The sequence below is a fragment of the Tiliqua scincoides genome, chromosome 3 (genome assembly GCF_035046505.1).
Source record: "Tiliqua scincoides isolate rTilSci1 chromosome 3, rTilSci1.hap2, whole genome shotgun sequence".
Lineage (NCBI taxonomy): Eukaryota > Metazoa > Chordata > Lepidosauria > Squamata > Scincidae > Tiliqua > Tiliqua scincoides.
The window spans coordinates 74,103,752-74,123,847 of record NC_089823.1 but is presented as its reverse complement, the minus strand read 5'-3'; the positions used below and the strand labels follow the sequence as shown (position 1 = coordinate 74,123,847).

Genomic DNA, 20,096 nt, shown 5'->3' with positions numbered 1-20,096 from the left:
CAGGATGAGGTCTCTTGTTATCTGGTGTGCTCCCTGGGGCATTTGGTGGGCCGCTGTGAGATACAGGAAGCTGGACTAGATGGGCCTATGGCCTGATCCAGTGAGGCTGATCTTATGTTCTTATGTTCTTAAATGCATGTACAACATCCTTTACACACGTTCTTGTTCAAAGGCAGCACCCAGCAACTAACATGAGAGTGTTACCTTGATTCAGTCCCACTACAAACCCTACAGTTTCCAACTAAGCAGGAATTGGAAGACAAAGTCTTATTTTGAAAATTATTCCATGCTTGATAAAACCATTTCATTTGGAATAAGGATAGTTAATTGATTTCATATGATCTATAGCTCTCCCTAATGTTTGCTCTTTTTTATCGATTCCATGAGAAATAATTGTCTTTTACTATAATTTCTGTGCTGTTTAAGAAACATTTAATTGCAAAGAAAATTAGAATTTAGTTAGGGGTTCTAATTCAAGACAAAATGACTTTTGGTTGCTTTTGACACTGAAATAGCTTCTAATTTAAACTGAGTTTTGCAAGGTGAAAACAGTGGCTAACTTTCTGTAGAGAGCGTCAGCTCACACTTTATTCATCATGTTTCAGTCAAGAATGGCTGTTACATTTTCAAGGATATAGTCGCTTTTGACACATCCAGATATTTCCTGTATTGGAGAACTGGGAATTCCAGAAATCTGTCACAGGAGAAGCCACATACCATTCCAAAAAAAATACTCCTTTGCTCAGTATGGAATGCTAGCCAATGGACTCTTACTCTTTGGATGCCGTGCCAACAGCGTAGAGGCTGTGGTGTAACATCAGTCATATCTTAAGCTTGCCCTGGCAATGCCACATCAACGCTGGCGCAAGGGCCAAATGCCAAGCCTGTCTTGGCACAGCAATGCTGGCACAGCTGTTGCCAGTAACACCCTCATGAAAACACCAACACAGCCCATTACTTATGGAACAGTATCCTGATGTCAGCACAAAATCTGTGTGACATTGGTGTGTCATTGCCATGATGTTGGCACATCATCCTTGTATATTTGTGTGTCTTTTCCATGACCCAGGCAAGATGGCAGCAAGGCACTCATCTTTAGTATTACTGGCCAGAAACACACAGGCAGGAACAAAAGGCGAGGGAGGCAGATGTGGAACCCACACCAGCTACTCCACAAAACTGCTTTCAAACCACCCAGCCAGAGCAGGAGACAGGCAAAGAGCATTTCATCCAGCATTTACCAACTTGCATTACTGCAAACAGGCACACTCTGCCTAGGAGGCTGTAACATATCAACCTATCAGAGGGAGCACTGCATTGGCCAGTCATTGGGCTGTCATGTGACACAGTGCATCCGCTAGCCACACATGCACATACCCATGCCATTTGCTTCATCACTGGAACTTGCTGTCGTGGGCATTGGTACTTTGTCCCTCCTGCCCCCCCTCCAAGCTACTGCACACCATCTACCATGGCAGCAGAAAACATGGGGCTAATATAGACCATTGAGAAGCATCCCCCCTCAAAACTCCAGAGTCATGGAGAGATGCCTCCCCTGCAGAGTGCCACCTTGAGACAAGAAACAACTAATGTGAGAAGTGATCCCTATCTGCTAACGAAGTCACAAGTGTGATACTGTCAAGGTTTAAGGCTGCAGTGGATCTCTTCAGACCACTGATCCATTCACTGTGGCAATGGTACAGTCATGAAAAACAAGGGATTCTGGGAGGTTTGGCTAGCAGTAACAATGATTGGAGTTCCTGGTATTCCCTAAAATGGAGCAGATACTCTCTGGTCTTGGCTTTTGCAAGAGAAACAGATAGTTAGGCAACATAGGGCACAATCCTAACCAACTTTCTAGCACTGGCATAGCAGTACCAGTGGGGCATGTGCTGCATCCTGCAGTTGGGGGTCAGTCACGGAGGTCTCCTCAAGGTAAGGCAATGTTTGTTCCCTTACCCTGGAGTTGCATTGCCCTTACTATGGTGCTGGAACATTGGTTAGGATTGCGCCCACAATTTATAGCAGAGACACATTTGATAATCATGGGGAGTCAAAATGGGCAGGATGGTGGCGTGAATGGGAGATGTGGCATCAATACATTGCAACACAGGCTTCCCTCCCCCCACTTACCTGTGTGGTGTGCATTGTCCTTCCCCTGTTGGGGTAATGTGGTAGAGGTTCCAGTTGGGTGTTTGTGTGTGTGGAGAACTGCTGGAGCAAAATATCTGCAATAAGAACTCTCAGAAGAGAAGAACTTATGTTCCTAGTTAAGCTATTTTGCCATACATGTTGTGAGGTACAGGAGTTGTTTGTAGAAAGTGCTCCCTTTGCGCACCAAGTGCCATTTCACCATGGTTTCCATCACCAAAGTTCTCCTTTGAGAGGTATAGTGTCATGCTGCTGAGACAGAGTCCCTCTGGCAGGGACTTTCATGCTGGTGAGCAGCAAGCAACATGTATCCTTGGTGAGCAGTGATTGACTGCTAAATGTGTCCTACACTCCATTGCAGGAAAGCAGGTGTGGCAGGAGATAGCAGGAGGCAATTTTCTGCTGGTTTTTCTTCCCCCATTGTTCCTTATGGGATTACTCCAACCTATGCCACCTCTGTTGGCATACCATTTTTCCACTGTCAAGAGTGTTGTCTGAAGGGCAGCTGAGATATGATGTATGTTTATTCCTCCTCATCTGTTCCCCATGTCTCCTGCATCAATCCCACACTCTCCTTCCTGTTTTGGCCACTCCACTGATGGAGTCACAGTGGCATCCAAGTGATTTCTGAGCTACTTCAGTGCAAAGCTTACCAGTGTTGCACTGATGTCCTTGGCAAATCTGTTGGCAAGTAGGCTTCTACACTGGCATTTAACTGGTCTGTCATTTAACTGGTGTATCTCTGTGATGGAATTGGACAGTTAGGCTATGCTGGTCCTGTGTTGCTTCTCATCAAGTGTATTCACTGATACAGACCCTAGTCATAATCAGTTCAGGCTATACAGCAGCATTAGCCACACTTACTGAGGAGACAGCCTGGGCTCACAGTCTGGTGGCAAGTATGCTGACCATCTTTGTTTAAATCTGATGCTCATTGGCAAGGCACTGGCCCCATCTTGTGTACGCAGAATACTCACAGGAGTAGATTGCTCATGTGACTTCTCCCTAACACCTAACACCTAACACCTAACGCTAAAAGCAAGGCCAGTACAGACATAACTTTGTCCTTTTGATAAGAAAAACCAGGGCCAGCCATGTGTTTTCTGGAGCTTCACACTAGCCCTTATTCATTATAAACCTCATTTTAATCTGAGCTTCCATCAAAAATGAATGAATGACTTGGGTGATCTCCTATGCACCGAATACTAAGGGACACACAAAAAGCTCACACAATTTCATATTCATTATCCTGAATGACTGCATCTGTTCAAAAGAGACTTATGAGATGAATAGGGAGTTAATCACTGTGGTTATGTTGCTTGCTAGCCAAACATTATAAGTCAGTACCACAGCTGGTATACATCAACATAGTTTTACTGAAATCAATAAAGCTGTTCTTTTCTACACCTGTGCAGGATCTGCTCTCATGCAGGCAAAGTGCCTTTCTCATTGTTGAATGTCTGAATAGTTAATGTTAATAAGAAGAGTCACAAACAGCTGTGGTAGGTAGTTCTGAAAATAGCTGTCAGATGATTAACAGGCCAACCTAGCATAAAATGCTGGCACTGCTTTAATGGGGGAAATGCAGACAGAAATGTGAAGGGACCAAGCTATTCTCTGTGATTATACAGAGAAATCAATTATATGAGGTCAGAGCTAACAACCTGCTAAGCCGTCGTGTGCCAGATATGTGTGTTCCAATATCACCATTTTTCATCTTACAGCAACAGCTGAGCTTCTCACAAGTGAAAGAGTTTCACTTCTTCAACTTTCTGTGCTGCAAATGTGTACCAAGCTATGGTAGTCCCAGCAACTGGGACATTTTAAATGCTTCTCCCCTCCCACCTCATTTAATTTTGCAATCAAGAACAACTATGGTCACTTAATGACAGCCACTCAACAGACCATTTCAGGCCTGGTCTGCTCACATCACCATTTGTGACAGGTCACAATGGAGAATACTTCTAGTCGGGCAGTTTGGTCTTGCCTGTAGGTCAGAATGCTTTTCCAGAATCCTACCAATAACATTAGGCAGCTTTGCTTGTCCTAGTTTCACAACTCCCCTGTTTCCTCTCCCAAGCAGAATATAGACAGTGAAGAATGAACTGAACCATATCACTTGAAAACACTAAAAGAGAAATAGACCCACAAATTGCAGTTGATATAATCTCTGTTTCACATGAATTTTATATCCAACTATCATTTGATGCAATTGTTGCACAGAAGTATATATTCCGCCCGATGTAGTTCTTCCTATAATGGTAGTATTTTAATGCTAAAAGTCACCCAAAGTGAAATTCTCTTATCTATGTATCCTTTTACCTGGAACGTCCTACCTAAATATAGGCGGCTAGACCCACTGTAACCCCATTGATATTCCTATAGATTTTATTCCTATATGCCATCTGTATTCCTCTGTAAAGCTTCTTTGAGACTTTCAGCAGCACCACTTCTGCCGAGGCAGAGAGTTTCTCAGTTGCTAAGCTACAAGGTGATGTCTTGAAAGAAGTGGCACTGCTGAAAGGGCAGCCCATGTGATAATTGGGCTCTTCCAGCTTAATAATTGGACTCTCCCATATCTTGAAAATATAATCCGGATTTTCCTATTTTCTGCAGCTAATCAGGTCCTACATGTGAAAAAGGGCTTATTTCTGGCCATCATCTGCCTCAGTAGGCACAGTGAATGCTGCTCAGCCTGAATGCCGACATCCTGTCCTAGCTCTTCTCAGATGCTATTTTTCTGCAGAACTTCAGAATTATACATGCTCACTTCTATTTTATTGTCATTCCTCCAGCTGTCTTGAGCAGTGCTTTTCAAGCAGAGAGATGAGTAGCACTTCACAGAATAGCAAGTGGTACTTGGCCATGGAGATTATTCAAAATGTGTGTGAGAGACTGTGGCTGCCATCCACGGGACTGGGCAGTGCTGTTCTGCCTGGCCTGGCCTCAAAGAAAGTAGAGTTGCCTTAGAGAATAAGGTGCTGGCAGTAAGATCTGGCTGTATGACACCTGACCCTGCTCTGGCTCTATGAGACTGGACAAGGAGGACACAGAGCGGAAGAGAGACCAGGAGAAGCAGTAACAGGAGAAGCCACTCACTGTAGGAATGACTGGGGTGAGTTCTGTACATAGCAACTGACCATCACGGAAGTGGTACTGGCAAAAGTGGAACCAATTCACCAAAACTGTCAATTACAAAATCAAATAAGGTTGAAAAGCCCTCATTTGAACTTTGCTTAATAAACTTGCATGTATCTTTGTTGTTACTGTCGGTAATGAAGCTGAGGTTTTATATTTGTGAAGTGAAAAAAAAAATCTATTCAGTAATGCTGTTTCCCCTTCTATTCCCCTTCTATTCAGTAATGGCCTCTTTCCCCTTAAGGGGCGGGGGCAGGGGGGAGGCAGGAGGAGGAGGGAGCACAATCACTCTACTTTCACTTTTGAGGAGCTGGGGAGCCCTGCAGACCCTCGCTCAGGGCTCCACACACCCCCGACAGGATGCTGCAGGAACTGGTGAGTGCATCCCAGTCCCTGCAGCCCTCCTGAGGGGTGCAATCCTGGGGATCACATTGCTGCCTCCCCCCGCCCCCGCAAGGACTTACAGCAGTGCAAACTCTCCAAGAGAGTTTGAAAACTGCTGCTATGTTGGTGTACCTGGGAGATATAAGCTCCCTATTTTGAATGGAATCAGTGGTCATCTAAGGGCGCAATTCTAACCCCTTATGTCAGTGCATTCCAGCACTGACTTAAGGACAATGCAGCTCCGAGGTAAGGGAACAAACCTTCCCTTACTTTGAGGAGGCCTCCATTAGTGACACTCAACTGCAGGATGCAGCACACATCCCATTGGCACTGCTATGCCAGTGCTGGAAAGCACTGACATAAGGGGTTAGGATTGCACCCTTAGTATCTAGAGCCTCGGTGATTACTTAGATCCCAATCCTATCAGATGCAGCGCTGGCACTGGGTATAACAAAAGTGCCATAAGGCACTTTCCCGTCAGTGGGGATACCCAGAGCCAACAGAGAGGCCAGTGCCAATCGGATTAGACTGCCCAACGCTGTACACTTGAATTTAAATGATTACATTAACTATAAATATATCACACCTATATAGGTATTTTTTAATTTCACATTAACTCCAAAACCTGCCAAGGGTTTTCCTTAGCCTTGCTCACCATAAAATGTATGGCTATGCGCATACAACTTAACTTGGAAGAGCCATTTTCTTTCACCTGCATCATCAAATGTACTTTTACAGAATCTCTTGTTTCCTCACTATGATGTATCCACAAAGGTAATTTATTTCATTTTATTGTACAAGTTTTTCACATGGATTTAAATATATACATGAAGCGTATAATAAATGTTAGGATCAGTCATTTTCAACATAGGCAATATACCTCAGAAACATCAAAAGGATATTAACTCTTGTTTTCTTGTAACACAGGGATAAAGAAAAGGAGACCAACATTTCCCAAAGAGCATTTGACAGTGTACAGCAGTGGTTCCCAAACTGGTGGGTCGTGACCCACCAGCCAGGGAAGCAGTTATCCCTGCCCCTTTAAGGGACGAGGAGGGGGAAGGCAGTAACATGATCCCCAGAATCACACTGCTGCTGGATGGTTTGCTGGAAGCACAGTTTAAGAGTGTGGGGAAACCTCAGATGGCTTCTCCAGTTCATCCTGGAGTTGTGCGAGGCTCCATTGCTATCCAGTGAGTGGTAGGTGATGAATTTGCACATGGGGGTGATGGCATCCTGCAGGGGGCACTATTACGGACTTTTGCCCTGGGTGCGGGGCTGGGGAAGTCCACCACTGAGTCTGGGGAACCCTCTGCAGGGCTCCCCATGCCTCTCTTATAAAAAAAGGAAAAAACCAGGCACTTCTAGTTTCATAAACCTGCTGCCTTTCCCCCTCTCCTGCAACAACTTACTGCGTTACCAACTTCCTTGTAGGTCTTTAGAAAGCAGTGGTGTACCAGTAACAGCATATTCAAATCACATTTTCTGTCTTGTCTCAGACGGTTGTTACCAGTTCTTCAGATTTTTAACACATTACCCATACAGAGGTAATCATAGATGATACAAATTCCCAACAATTTATTTGTATAAATTAGTAAGGAAATGAGGGGATTTAAACTGAGCCATAAACCAGTGATTTTCTCAATAATTATCTTAATCTGTATCTAATATGATTTTGCTTTATGACAGAAGAAATGAAAAAATGTATCTGTTTCTGACATTTCCAATCTTTTGGGTCATAATTGTTATTCGTCACATGCAACTGGTTCGGCGTCACACAGCATCTAGTCATCTTGCAACTGTTCTGTCTCCCAGACCTTACATAAGGAAAAAGGGTGTATTATCATGTTTCCAGATGTATTTCCAGCTGCTGAAAGTAATTACTTTTCCTTTATCTTGTGCCCATTTTATCATGTAGGGTTTAACCTGTTCGGTCTTGTGTTCAAATGCTAATAAAACCAGTAAAATTTTTGAAATGATACATGATGATGCTCTGTGTTTTTTTCCCCCCTTCTCAAACAGCAGTGATCTTTCCAAAGTCTTTACGAGCCCACAATTGAAACTGTTGAAGCCTCAAATTGCTCAGGTAGCATTGCATTTGGAGAAACTAAAGCCATGACGGATTAGGCTGGTACATCCTATTACTTTCTTCATTATACTTGAATTTGAGATTATTCTATAACCGTTCCATGTATCTATACAGTCTGAATTTTAGCCAAGGCTTAAAGGATTCCACGGTCCCCTGGGAGGAGAAATTACGGAGTGGGGCTAGAGGAGATTTACAGAGAGGCCTATTTAACAATATCCAGCAGTTGCATATCAAGTGATCTCTACCACGATAACACCTCTGCAGATAATTGAACTTCATGTGCTAACTTCATGTGCTCCACATGCTAAGTGTGGAGAAATATAGAAAATATAGCCACACAAACTCTGGCTTTCACCTTCCGAAAGAGTTGCTCAGAAATCTTTTATTTATGTCTCAGCAACAGTAGTCACAGAGTCTATCCCCCACCCTCAAATAAAATATCATCTTGGAACTGTGCTGACTTACAGCCCAATCCTGGGCTGCCCGGGGTGCGCGGCTGCAGCGGCACCGAAAATGGCTGCCACCGTATCCTGCACACCTCAAGCAGCCAAGGGTGGCACCTTGGGAGAAGGGGACTTTTGTCCTCTTCTCTTGGGTTAGGGAAGCAGCCCCACAATGGAGCAACTCGTTTCATCGCTGACCAAAAGGTCAGCAGTGAGGGAAGAGCGTTCGTGTCAGGCGGTGAGCCCCGCACGAAAGCTTTGGATCCGGTGGAGCAGTACGGTATGGGCAGTGGCCCAGCAGTAGCCCAGCACATTGGTACCCAGTAGTAAGCCTCGCAAATGTGCCTTACAGCACATTTGCAACAGTGCGCGCCGGCACTCAGGATTGGTCTCTTAAATTGTTTTCCTTCCAAGCCTTGTATAGTAATTTCAGAAGATTTGTGTTTTCTAGGTTAAACAAACCCTGGAGACATGATTTTGTTGTTCTTTCTTTGTTTCTCTATTGGATTAATTTTTTAAATTTAACTTTAACTATGGGAGCTATTCACAGTGCAGAGACACTACGATATCTTTCACATTCCGTTACTACATGACGTACTGTTTGCGGGCGTAATTAGCATCTCCACATGTCAGGACTATAGCATGTCTTGACAGAGATAGCCGATTTGAAGACCCTCTGGCAGAGGGGGGAAAAAAAAGGAAAGCCCAATTCAATTATGCTGACTGTAAGCATCGATTCAAGAAAGAAGGAATCTGATCTTCCAAAAGCCTCTTAGAAAGTCAGTGGCCAGGTAACCCTAGCATACCCAATTACACAGCAAGGGATGAAGCTATCTGTACATTACAGGTCACTCCTGTAAATCATCCAGTTCTATGTTATTTTCCAGCTTTTCTGAGAGGCTGTCCAGTTTCATTATTACATAACAGAAAAATCAGATAACCAGGGCTGCAATCCTATACACACCAGGGGAGTAGGAGTGAGTCCCATTGAACTCAATGGTACTTACTTCTGAGTAGACATGCATAGGCTTGTGATATAAGATCCAGGATGGTGTAGTATTTAAGGAGTCAGACTTAGACCTCCAAGATCCAGGTTCAAATCATTACAGGTCACTCCTGTAAATCATCCAGTCAGTCCTATGTTATTCTCCAGCTTCTCAGCCATGAAACTTCCTGGGTTACCACTCACTGTCTCTCAGTCTCACCTACCTCACAGAGTTGATGTGAGGACAAAAAAAAAGAAGGAACCATGTACACCACCCTGAGCTTCTTGGAGAAAGGAAGGAATCAAAATGTGAAATATAAATGTATCAGAACTAAATTCAAACTAGTGAATGAACTTAACTGTTTACATCCTTAAGATATTAACTAGTATGACTCTTTGGAATAAGGAACATGTGGATCTTGTCATAAAGAGAATTTTTGTAGGGCACACAGATATAATATGACAAAGTTAAACCTAAATTCTGGAACATTAAGCAATAAAAGCAGGAAAAGTCGTTTCAAAATGAAAGGTGAGTTATGAGCCCATTTCTAGCCTTGCTAGTGCATTCAGGAAACATGGGCGGTTTTTGAGAAAGCCAACTTTTAGGTTCTTTGTGACTTGTACTTTCAACTGCCATGAGTTTCTGGTAAGTCTACAGCACAGTCCTATGCATGTCTACTCAAAAGTAGGTCCCATTGTGCTAAGTGGGACTTAATCCCAGGAAAGTATACAGAGGACTCACCACATGCACTGTCACACATTTGTGAGCCCTTCCTACCGGCCCGGAGCTAGCCCAGTGCCAGCGGATGCTGAGCTAGCACTGGCGGAAAGCCAGTGCTCCACTGTTTGGCGGTCACCTGAACCGCTGGGGGGAGGCAGGGAGGAGGTGTTCCAGGGTGGAAAGAGGTGGGGGGAGGGCATGGAGAGGGCAAGGAAGAGGCATGTTGGGGGAGGGAGCAGGTTGATAGGAGGGCAGGACTGGTGGAGTTCTACTCCACAGGATCCTGAGCTCCATGTCACACCTCACAGCCCGGCATACAGGCTCTTGATTCTGCACCAGCCCAAGGGCTGCCACAGAATCAAGTAGCTTCATTGTGGTGCTACTTTCTTTATCTGGGGGAAGGGGACAAACGAGCCATTCTCCCAAGGAGCCGCCAGTGGCTGCCTGGTGCGCTTAGGATACTGTGGCAGCCATTTCAGCCACCATGGCAGCCCCACACACCAGGCAGCATAGGATTGGGCTGTACGTTCTCAGAAAGCAATTTCACACTGTTGTGGAATCTTATCAATTGCATTCACAAGTAATTTCCTGAAAGAGCAATTCTACATCTCACACTTTTCTAATGAAGGCAGTTGTTACCTAGTACAGCAAATAATTATTTATAGTTGATTTGCTGTATTAATTCTGTCTCTGTGTATTTCTGGAAACAGATCTATTATTATTATTATTATTATTATTATTATTATTATTATTATTATTATTATTATTATTATTATTATTAGAATATATACATTATTTATATGGATATCAGTTGGTTAAGCTGAATTCTCAAGAATTAGTGGAGCCAGGAGGTGCTTGCTTTCTGGAGATAGGGAGGTTTAATTATAGAATAAATGGGAAACAAAAACTATCCTGCACCAGCCCATGTGAGTGTTTCAGGCCTATTTAAAACAAAATATACTGTGGCTTTATATGCAATAATTTTGTCCTCGTTAGAGCTCTTTGTTTTGGGTGAGTAAGATAGGATTACAGCCTAAGTCTTATTGATCCCAATAGGCATACTTCTGAGTAAAATAAATAACACTGTTACGTAAGGCCTCTAGTCATAGTCCTCATTTAGGTGTCAAGCTCTACTGAGTTGTGCCAATCCAGACCTGTTGTTTGAATTGCATAGCTGATGTTGTGCTCCCAAAACTTTTGGCACTTTTCATCTCCCAAGTGGCTTCTCTCAAGCATCTCCTTACTCACCCCTTCCATTTAGGCTGCAATCCTAACCACACTTTCCTGAGAGTAAGCCCTCATTGAACTAAATAGGACTTACTTCTGAGTGGACCTGGTTAGGATTTGTCCTTAATTATTTAATTAATTTAGAACAGCCATACTCCCAGTGGCAGACTTCCCCAGCCCTGTGCCCCTGGACTAAGATCCACGATGCAGCCCCCCCCCCCACCCGGGCTGCTGCTGCCCCTGCATGGAAATCCACCCCCGTACTCACCTGGAGCGAAACTGAGCCTCGCGTGATTCCAGGAAACACTGGGGAAGCCTCCTGAGGCTTCCTCACGGTCTTAAACTGTGTTTCCGGCAAACCGGAAGCACAGTTTCTGACCACGTTGGGAGCTTCAGTGAGGCTTCCGCATGGTCCTAGAGAACACGTGAGGCTCTGCACCCGGGTATTTGCCTTTCCAATAATGGCAGGTCTGCTACCAAATACACCAGCTTCCCATCCTTATTGGAATTCAAGGCAGCTTACACCACAGAATAAGCAACATTATCCCCTCCTTCTGGAATTCCTCAAGTGGCATCAGCTCCCTGGGCAAAGGCAGTTATTGGCTTCTGTCTTGTTTTACATGCTATTCTTCCCCATCCCCTGCTTACTGTAATGAAATCTCTCAGTGCACACATTGCTCTGCATCACTTTGGGCTCCAAGTTTCCTCTTTCTCTCCTATCTCTTTTCCTTTCTGTGATAGCAATCTGCAGGGGGCACACAACACAGTCAACACTAAAAGACACGAATGGTGTACAAGCACATTCACATGCCCCTTGAGCAGTGTTTCTCAAACTGTGGGTCCCACTAGGTGGGTTGCGAGCCAATTTCAGGTGGGTCCCCATTCATTTCAATATTTTATTTTTAATATATTAAGCTTGATGCTACCATGGTATGTGACTGCATTTAGGGACATGTTATAGATCTGTACATTTAAAGACTACTATGTATACACATTTAACAATGATAGTAAATGGGTAAGTGTAGTTAGGATTGCAGCCTAGGATTGTGAAAACTTTTCCTGCTTAATGATGTCACTTTCGGTCATGACATCACTTCCAGTGAATCCTGACAGATTCTCATTCTAAAAAGTCGGTCCCGGTGCTAAAAGTTTGAGAACCACTGCTTTAGAGCATTTATGGGAATAGTACATGTTTACAATGAATGCCAGATCCTCCAGCACTCCTGAACTGTCTCTGGACAAATGAGGAAGTTTCTCTTCAGAAAGGAAAGGCGCTCTGGATACACTCTGTGTCACTTTGTTGTTAGATCTGTCGCAAACTTAGGGGGGTTTGTGGTCCTCAGAGTTCTTGGCTCTCGAACCCTAAAGCCCTCAAGGCCCCCTGTTCAGTAGTACTGCCACCATCCTGTATGTGCCAGTGCCTCAGTCCAGGGACATTGAGACCCTCTAGGCTTAATTCTATCTCTTGCAGGCACTGAACACTTTCTCCAATTAAAGCTTCAGTCCTCAAGTTACTAGACCTCAATGAGCACTTGGTAGCTTGCTGAACGGCTAGGGAGGATTCTGAACCTTTGTCCCCAACAGACAATGAAACAACTTAGTAAAATATATTTTAGTGTATTAAATACATAAGGTTACATAAGGCAGCAAATGCTAGAGGCATAAACATCTAGGAAACATATCAGCAATAAAATAACAAAGCTAGCTGGCTATCTCTATTAATCCCCATCTCTCACCTGGGTCAGCTTCTCTTGTAGATCTTTTTTAGCTCCAGGCTACCTGTGAGGCCAGATGCCCATGTTGGACAATGGGGCTCCCAGCATGCAGGATGTTGCACCCGAAACCTCTGTCCAAGAAGGAACCTGACCCACCATTTGGGCCTCATTATTATACTTCTTATGCTAATACTACTGAGGTGACTTCATACTTATTTAGATGGTCCAATCAGAAACTTTTGAGGACAGAACCTTCTTGAAGTGGGCCTGGTTGCTAGCCCTCTTAGTTCTTACCCCTCCCAACTGGAGATCCACAGCTGCATTTCATCAGCTTGATAAGGCGCCGTCCTGTCTGCAAAGGTGCTACATTCTAATGGATTGTAATTCTTGTTGTCTGTCCTTTCTGGCCAGCAGAGGAGAGACAACAATTTTTGTGTTTGTTTACTCACGTTCTTGCAGCTAGGAACTGCTAGCCACTTCTCGGTTACTGACTTAGTTTGGTTCAGGCTCCACATGCTAACCAAGGCCTAACATGTACATATTCATGACAAGATCCTACATGAAAGGCAGTACAGTGGCGAAGAGCACAATCCTGAGCGCTCCTTGGTCCGGCCCATTACTGTCATAAATGTGCCATAAGGCATGTTTGCAGCTTCTCCGAAGTCAGCTGGGCAAGTACAAGGATGTGCGCTGGCCCGTGGAGGCCGCATCCAGCCTCTGCTGCACCACCCAAATGAAGAAAAAGTTGCACTGGCCAAGGGCAGCCAGCACAGGTGGTTGGGGAGGGCAGGGAAGGGTGGAATAAAGGCATTTCAGGAAGGGTGGAAGGCAGGCAGGCTGGCTGGCAGGCGGAGGAGGGGGCTGGGACCAGATTCCAGCACTTAGGCCAGATCCCAATCCCCAGACAGGTTTTTCCAACTCAGGCTGCTCAGATTTGCGTCAGCAATTTCAGCCATAGGGCTGGCTGCGGCATGACACACAGTAAGGGGATTCAGTCCCCTTCCTCTGCCTTGTGCTGGATAGGGGCAGACCAGCTGCCTGTTCCAGCGTGGGTTAGGATCAGGCTGCCCAAGGCTGAGCTGTCAATCAGACATCACTTCGTCAAAATCTGATCTCTGCCATGAACTCACTAGGTACTTACTCAAGCAACTCCATCTCAGCCTCCATTCATTTGGGAATAATAATACTTACCTTATAGGTTTGCTGGAAGGATGTCATCAAGATAATACATGTGAATCATTTTACACATGCAGAAAGCTCAATATAAATGATGATAATTATTCTCCCCATTAGAGAAAGAAATTGTGTACATGGTGATCAGAGGCACTTCCTCTTGTAAGATATGAGTCATGGATTTGTATCACTTTGGGTGCAGTCCTAACCAACTTTCCAGCACTGGCATAGCTACACCAGTGGGGCATGTGCTGCATCCTGCCGTTGGGGGGCAGTCACGGAGGCCTGCTCAAGGTAAAGCAATGTTTGTTCCCTTACCCTGGAGTTGCATTGCCCTTACATCAGTGCTGGAAAATGGGTTAGGATTGCAGCCTTTGTCTTACATTCATATACCACATATTAAAAACCTAGCATGAGGTCTGTGACTTGAAGCTGCAGGAACGGCTTGCTAGTAAGTATGCTTTGTTTGTTTGTGTGTTGTTGTTTTTTTGCTAAATGTAGGTTGTCCTGTTTTCAAAGTGCATATAATAGTTGGCATTTGTTGAAGGATCCTTCAAGCATCTGTTAGCCAACTATTGTCAATCCGCTAGAAATGTCGTTTCAGTTACCTTTAGTAGGAGAAAACGTTGACTCCTGAAAGGAACAGTTTTTACCAAGTATTGCCTGCGATAATGAGATGCTTTCAAGGACCAGCAAGTTTTAGCACAATTGCTCCAATTAACTGATAAAAACCAAGGTCATGTTAATAAAGGAAAGTTGATCAGCCAGACTTCTGGAGCCCTCTTCTTTGCAAATGAAGATAAAGAAATGAGGCACCCTTTCTTATAAATATAAGTGTTTAATAGCTATGGCTAATGGGTGGCAATCGCCTAAACGCACTGGTGGGTTGCGACCTGATGTGTGATGAGTCATGAACCCATGTGTGCTGAGCTGCAACACGGTGATCCCTGTAGAGCTGCAATACCATAGAGGGCGCTCCCAGAGGCAGCTTCTAGGTCATGTCAGGTCAGTGCCAGCCACTCACCATGTCTGGTGGTGGCCAGCCCACACACTCTGGCATGTTACCTTTAGTGACAGCTGGAAAGCGCCTCATGCTGCTGGAACACTTGTTCCAATGGTGCTAACTGCTGATGGGATTGGGCCCTTAAGTTCTTTCCTCAGCTCTGCCAGAAAGAGGCCACCAATGAATTTCTAAAAATTAGATTCAAGTCAGCTCACTGTTCAGGACAGAGTATACATTTGTTAATAATTTGTATTCTGCAGCAACTGTTACTCTGCTTGTGCCTGATCTCATCTGATCTCAGAAGCTAAGCAGGGTCAGGCCTGGTTAGTACTTGGATGGGAGACCGCTTGGGAATACCAGGTGCTGTAGGCTTATGCCATGGTCTTTCGAGACTGAAGGTTGCCAACCAACCATTTCAATTTGTATTCTGCTCTGAAGGGTTTTGTGCAATCTACTTTGGAACAGATTGAGCCTGAACTAGAAATTTCTGGCAACTCTGAGAAAATATTTAACACATATTTAAAATGTAATATAACCCATCATGTATTGCCATTGATGTTGTTCTTACAACATCCTTGTAAGATGTGTAAGTTTCACTGTTCCCATATTGCAGCTGGGCAACTGAGGCTGAGAAGGGGGTGATTTGCCTAAGAGCACCTTGGGCCAGCATAAGTCCCTTGCACCAGCCCAGGAGGGTCACAAAACTGCCATAAGGCATATTTGCACCTTCTCTAGAGTTGGCTGGGCCGGTGCAGAGACGTGCGCCGGCCCGCGGAGGCTGAACTCAGGCAGGGAGGGTTGTGTCGGCTGAGCTCAGCCAACACAAGGGAGGGCAGGGAGGAGATGGCAGGGAGGCATTCTGAGGCAGGGGAGGGTGGGCGGTGGTCCAGATCCCAACCCCATTCCCCAAGCAGTACTGAGCACTGCAAGCCTTTCCACTCTCCTTGCACTTATGCCTCCTCCTGAGGCAGCACAAGTCCAAGGAGACCCATTTGGGGCTATGGTGGCTAACCCATGGATAAGGGGAAGAGTTTCCCCTTGCCTCCAGCTGAGCCACTTTGGGCCCCTATCTTGCATTGGATACAGCACAGACCTCCTGGCCTACCTGTTCCAGCACAAGATAGGATTGCACTACAAGTCTACCAAATGAGCTCATGGCAGAGGTGAAATTTGAATCAAGGAAGTCACTACACCAATTGTGCATCGACAAACACTGGTGTAGTGCCCCAATCATTCTGCAAGCCTGCACAACTCAGTTGCCAGTGTTCAAGCTGTACAAGGGCTTCTGGTATGATTGGCAATCATGCTGGGTGCCATGGAGGCAACGACGATCTAGCAGGGATGGATGGAACCAGAGGTTGGGAGAGATGGAGCTTGGAGGAGGGGAAGGGAGGAAGATAGAGGCAGATGGGAGAAAGCAGAATAAGGAGAAGAGGCAAGGAAGGGGTACAGTGAGGGCCAAAGAGTACAGGAGGAAAAGGAAATAATAATAATAATAATAATAATAATAATAATAATAATAATAATAATAATAATAATGGTATTTATACACTGCCATTCTGGACATCAAATTACTCCTCTGACTTTATTCAAGGCGGTTCCCATAGGCAGGTTATCTCTAAATCCCCGAGGGGATTTTTACAATAAAAGAAAGTTTCTGTCTTTCAAGAACTGCGCAACATTTCAGATGGATCTTTCACAGTCTGGTCTCACTTCTGGCCCCCCCAGTTGCCTCCCACGCTGGCTGACAAGCAGCTCCTTCATCTCACATTTGAAGGGCAGCCAAGACGCTTCTTCGCTCACACCACAGAGCAGGTGGAATAACTCAGCTCAGCTTATCAGCTGCTTCAAGGTCTCACCATTGGTGGAGCTGCCGGTGGCCTTGAACTGGCAACCTTCAGGTGTTATCTTCAGGCTAATGGAGGCTCTACCCTCTAGGCCAGACCTCCTGCCCTGAAGAAGAAGAAAACCAAGTGGAATCAAGGGCTGGTTGAGAAAACCAGGGGGAAGAAGCAAAAGGACTGAGCAGAAGAGGGCAGAAAGGCTTCCAATTCCTTCCTTGACACATCTATTCCACAAGAGAAATGGCCTCAAGGCTATGGGCATCACATGACAAATATAGGACCAACCTCAGTTCATCGGGAAACTGAAAGTATTGTTTAAAACAATGGGAGAAGTCTCAGAAGTCTTTTCGCCTGCTGCTGAGCATTGAGCGTGGCTCTGTGAGCCTCAGTGAGTATCCTGGGGAGGGAGGGGTGCAGTGTGCTATTGGGGCGGCATGTCACATCACATTGCGTATTCCAGGGCGCAATGAGGGCAGGTCCGCTGCTGTATGGAACAGTTTTAATAAAGATGACCATATGGAACCGTCTTGAGAGTCTGACTTTATGCGTTCTTTCTCTGTATTCCTTCGTAAGAAAGGGAACTCTGAGGACAATGAGCCAGGCCTTTGGAGCCAGACCACAGACTGTAAGAACACACTATTCCTTCCCAACAGTTCTCCATACCACACTTTATAGAAACAAATGACAACTATCCTTGCTATTCTTTGAACTCTAATCTCTGTGAATGTTTCACTGTTTTTCGTCAGTAGAACTTATTTCAGAGGCTAGCCAGAGGGGACAGAAAGAAAAAAATAAAAATGAGCAAAGCGAGGTTTTACTTAATTTATTTTATTTCAATGAAGGATTCAAAAATATCGGCTACAGAAAGAACGACACTGCTGACAGTCTTCTCCAAGATTGTGGGGGAGTGCAAAAGAGCAGTGGTAACTATCAATCACCTGGATAAGTGGAGAATAGACTTCTCTTTTTCTCCTGTCCCGCCCAGTCCCCCCCATGCACGAGGTCAGAAGTGTTGCCAGGCCCTGGAGCATTCCTCTTATCCAAGAGCATCACATCTGTCTCAGTCAAGCTGGGTTTGTTCAGCTGCTTTCCATCCACGTAATTATCTCATTCAGGTACCAGAGCATAAGAATCATCACAGTGCCTGCCTCTCTTTGGTGAGAAAAAGATGTATAGCTGGATATTGCCGGTGCATTGTTGCCATTGAAGCAGATAGCATCTTGCTATTTCCATATCATCTCACAATGTACATCAAAGCGAGCCCAGACTGTGATCAGCCAGCATGAGGAAGCAGCTGTATCCATGATGGAGAGAAATGAGGGGAAGCTGTTTATGTTGACACTGTCTTAACTGCTACAGGATTTACATGCATCTCAGCATCACAATATGATTACAGAGCCACCAGGTAGCTTTTTTCATTCTGAAGGGAAGCATTGTTGTTCTCAGGCAATAATGGATAAAGGTGATCCAAGGTGTCTTTGGCAGAGCTACTAGGGGAAATTTCCAGTAATGTTTTCCATACAGTTTCTATAGTTCCTTTGTGATGGTTAAATATTTATTAGTGACATCCATATGTAATTTGGAAACATTAAACACATTCCTATGGAAAGTGGTTTGATTTGTATCACAGATTCTGATATCATTTCGTCTGCTTTTTTCAGAATGTCAAAGAGCTGTAGGCAAAAAAATGCTTGTCTCTGTGCAGGAAGGAAGAAGAGAAATAGGATGCTGATTTTGAATTATGAGAAGGAACAAAAAGCCATTGGATAAAAGCATCCACTCCATGGCTCTCTTCTAGACTCTTCAAGACTGGGATGTGGAAAACAAAAACCAAAGGTCTCATAATCCTCAGCCCTTAAAAATTAAAATTTCCCCTTATGATTCATCAGAATCCAAAGTTTCAACCTTTAAAGCCACCATAGATGCAGAAGCTTCTCTGCTGTTTTGTCCCGGGAGGTTCAAGTCAGGTTTGAGCTTTGGGGGAGTTGTGGTTTCACTCCAATGGTATGTAGAGGGGACACAAACACACACAGGCTGCAATCCTAACCTACTTTCCAGCACTGACATAAGGGCAATGCAACTCCAGGGTAAGAGAACAAACATTGCCTTACCTTGAGGAGGCCTCTGTGACTGCCCCCCAACTGCAGGATGCTGCACATGCCCCACTGGCATAGCTATGACAGTGCTGGAAAGTTGGTTAGGATTGCGCCCACAGACACATTTGTCATTATAAATCCCATATGATAACATTCAGTACCATCAGTAGTTTAAACCACTTCATTCGTATAATTGTATTTAAACCTCTAATTTAGTACTGAGACAAAATACATCTGATCTGTCAAATTGATTTTCAAACTGCACCACAAAGAAATTGCCAATTACAATTTCGCTTATCATCCTGGAATCACTTTGACCAGGATTTTGAGAAAGAATGTCATCCACAAAGTGACTGACAGCATGAGTTTGGCTAGTAAAGTAGCCTTAATTTTAGGATTAGAAGGCCATTCAATAGGGGTTTTAACATCAATTTTAATTATCCAGCGCTGTTCAGCTGTATCCTGAACTTGTGTTAGGCCAAAAGGCCTGACACGGAGTCTCTCAAGTCTGCACTGGCAAAATAGCTAGCGCAGAGTTAAAAAGTCCAATTGAGGGGCTTGTGACATTTCCCGAGGGAAGGAGACAAAAGTCCCCTTCCCCGAGGAGACTTCTGGCTGCTTTGTGGCACCCGCTGGATACAGCAGTAGCCACTTTAGCACTGCAGCTCCAGCAGGTACCAGGAAGCTCAGGATTGTACTGTTAAATAAATAAAATCAATTCTATACACACTTGGGAGTGAGTCCCATTGAACTCAGTGGGGCTTAATTCTAACTAGAATCACACTGTTAATTACATTATTATAATTGTTTCATTGTCAATCACACTGAATGCATTCTCCTGAAGAAACTTTTTTTTAAAGATGCATATTGTCATAGCAATGTGAAGTAGTGAGAATGGGCACTCTTTGGTGCAACAAGGAAGAACTATGGGAAGTGAGTTAACAGTATTGTAAATAATAGGCTGTGTTTCAGTTGGAAGTTTCTACACAAAAGTTTCTTGTACATACTCCTTCTAAGGAGATAAAGGTTGAGAATAATTATTCGCTTGGGTTCCAAGCACTCACCTGGATGGCAAAAAACACACTATAGCAAATCAATTAAAAAAAACAAAGTTTCTTTGCTCCAGT

General features: G+C 44.4%; 1 pseudogene; it reads left to right on the top strand.

The window, feature by feature from the left end:
* Positions 1 to 15,281: 15,281 nt before the first annotated feature.
* On the top strand, positions 15,282 to 15,401 carry LOC136646119 (5S ribosomal RNA; annotated as a pseudogene).
* The last annotated feature ends 4,695 nt before the right edge of the window (positions 15,402 to 20,096 follow it).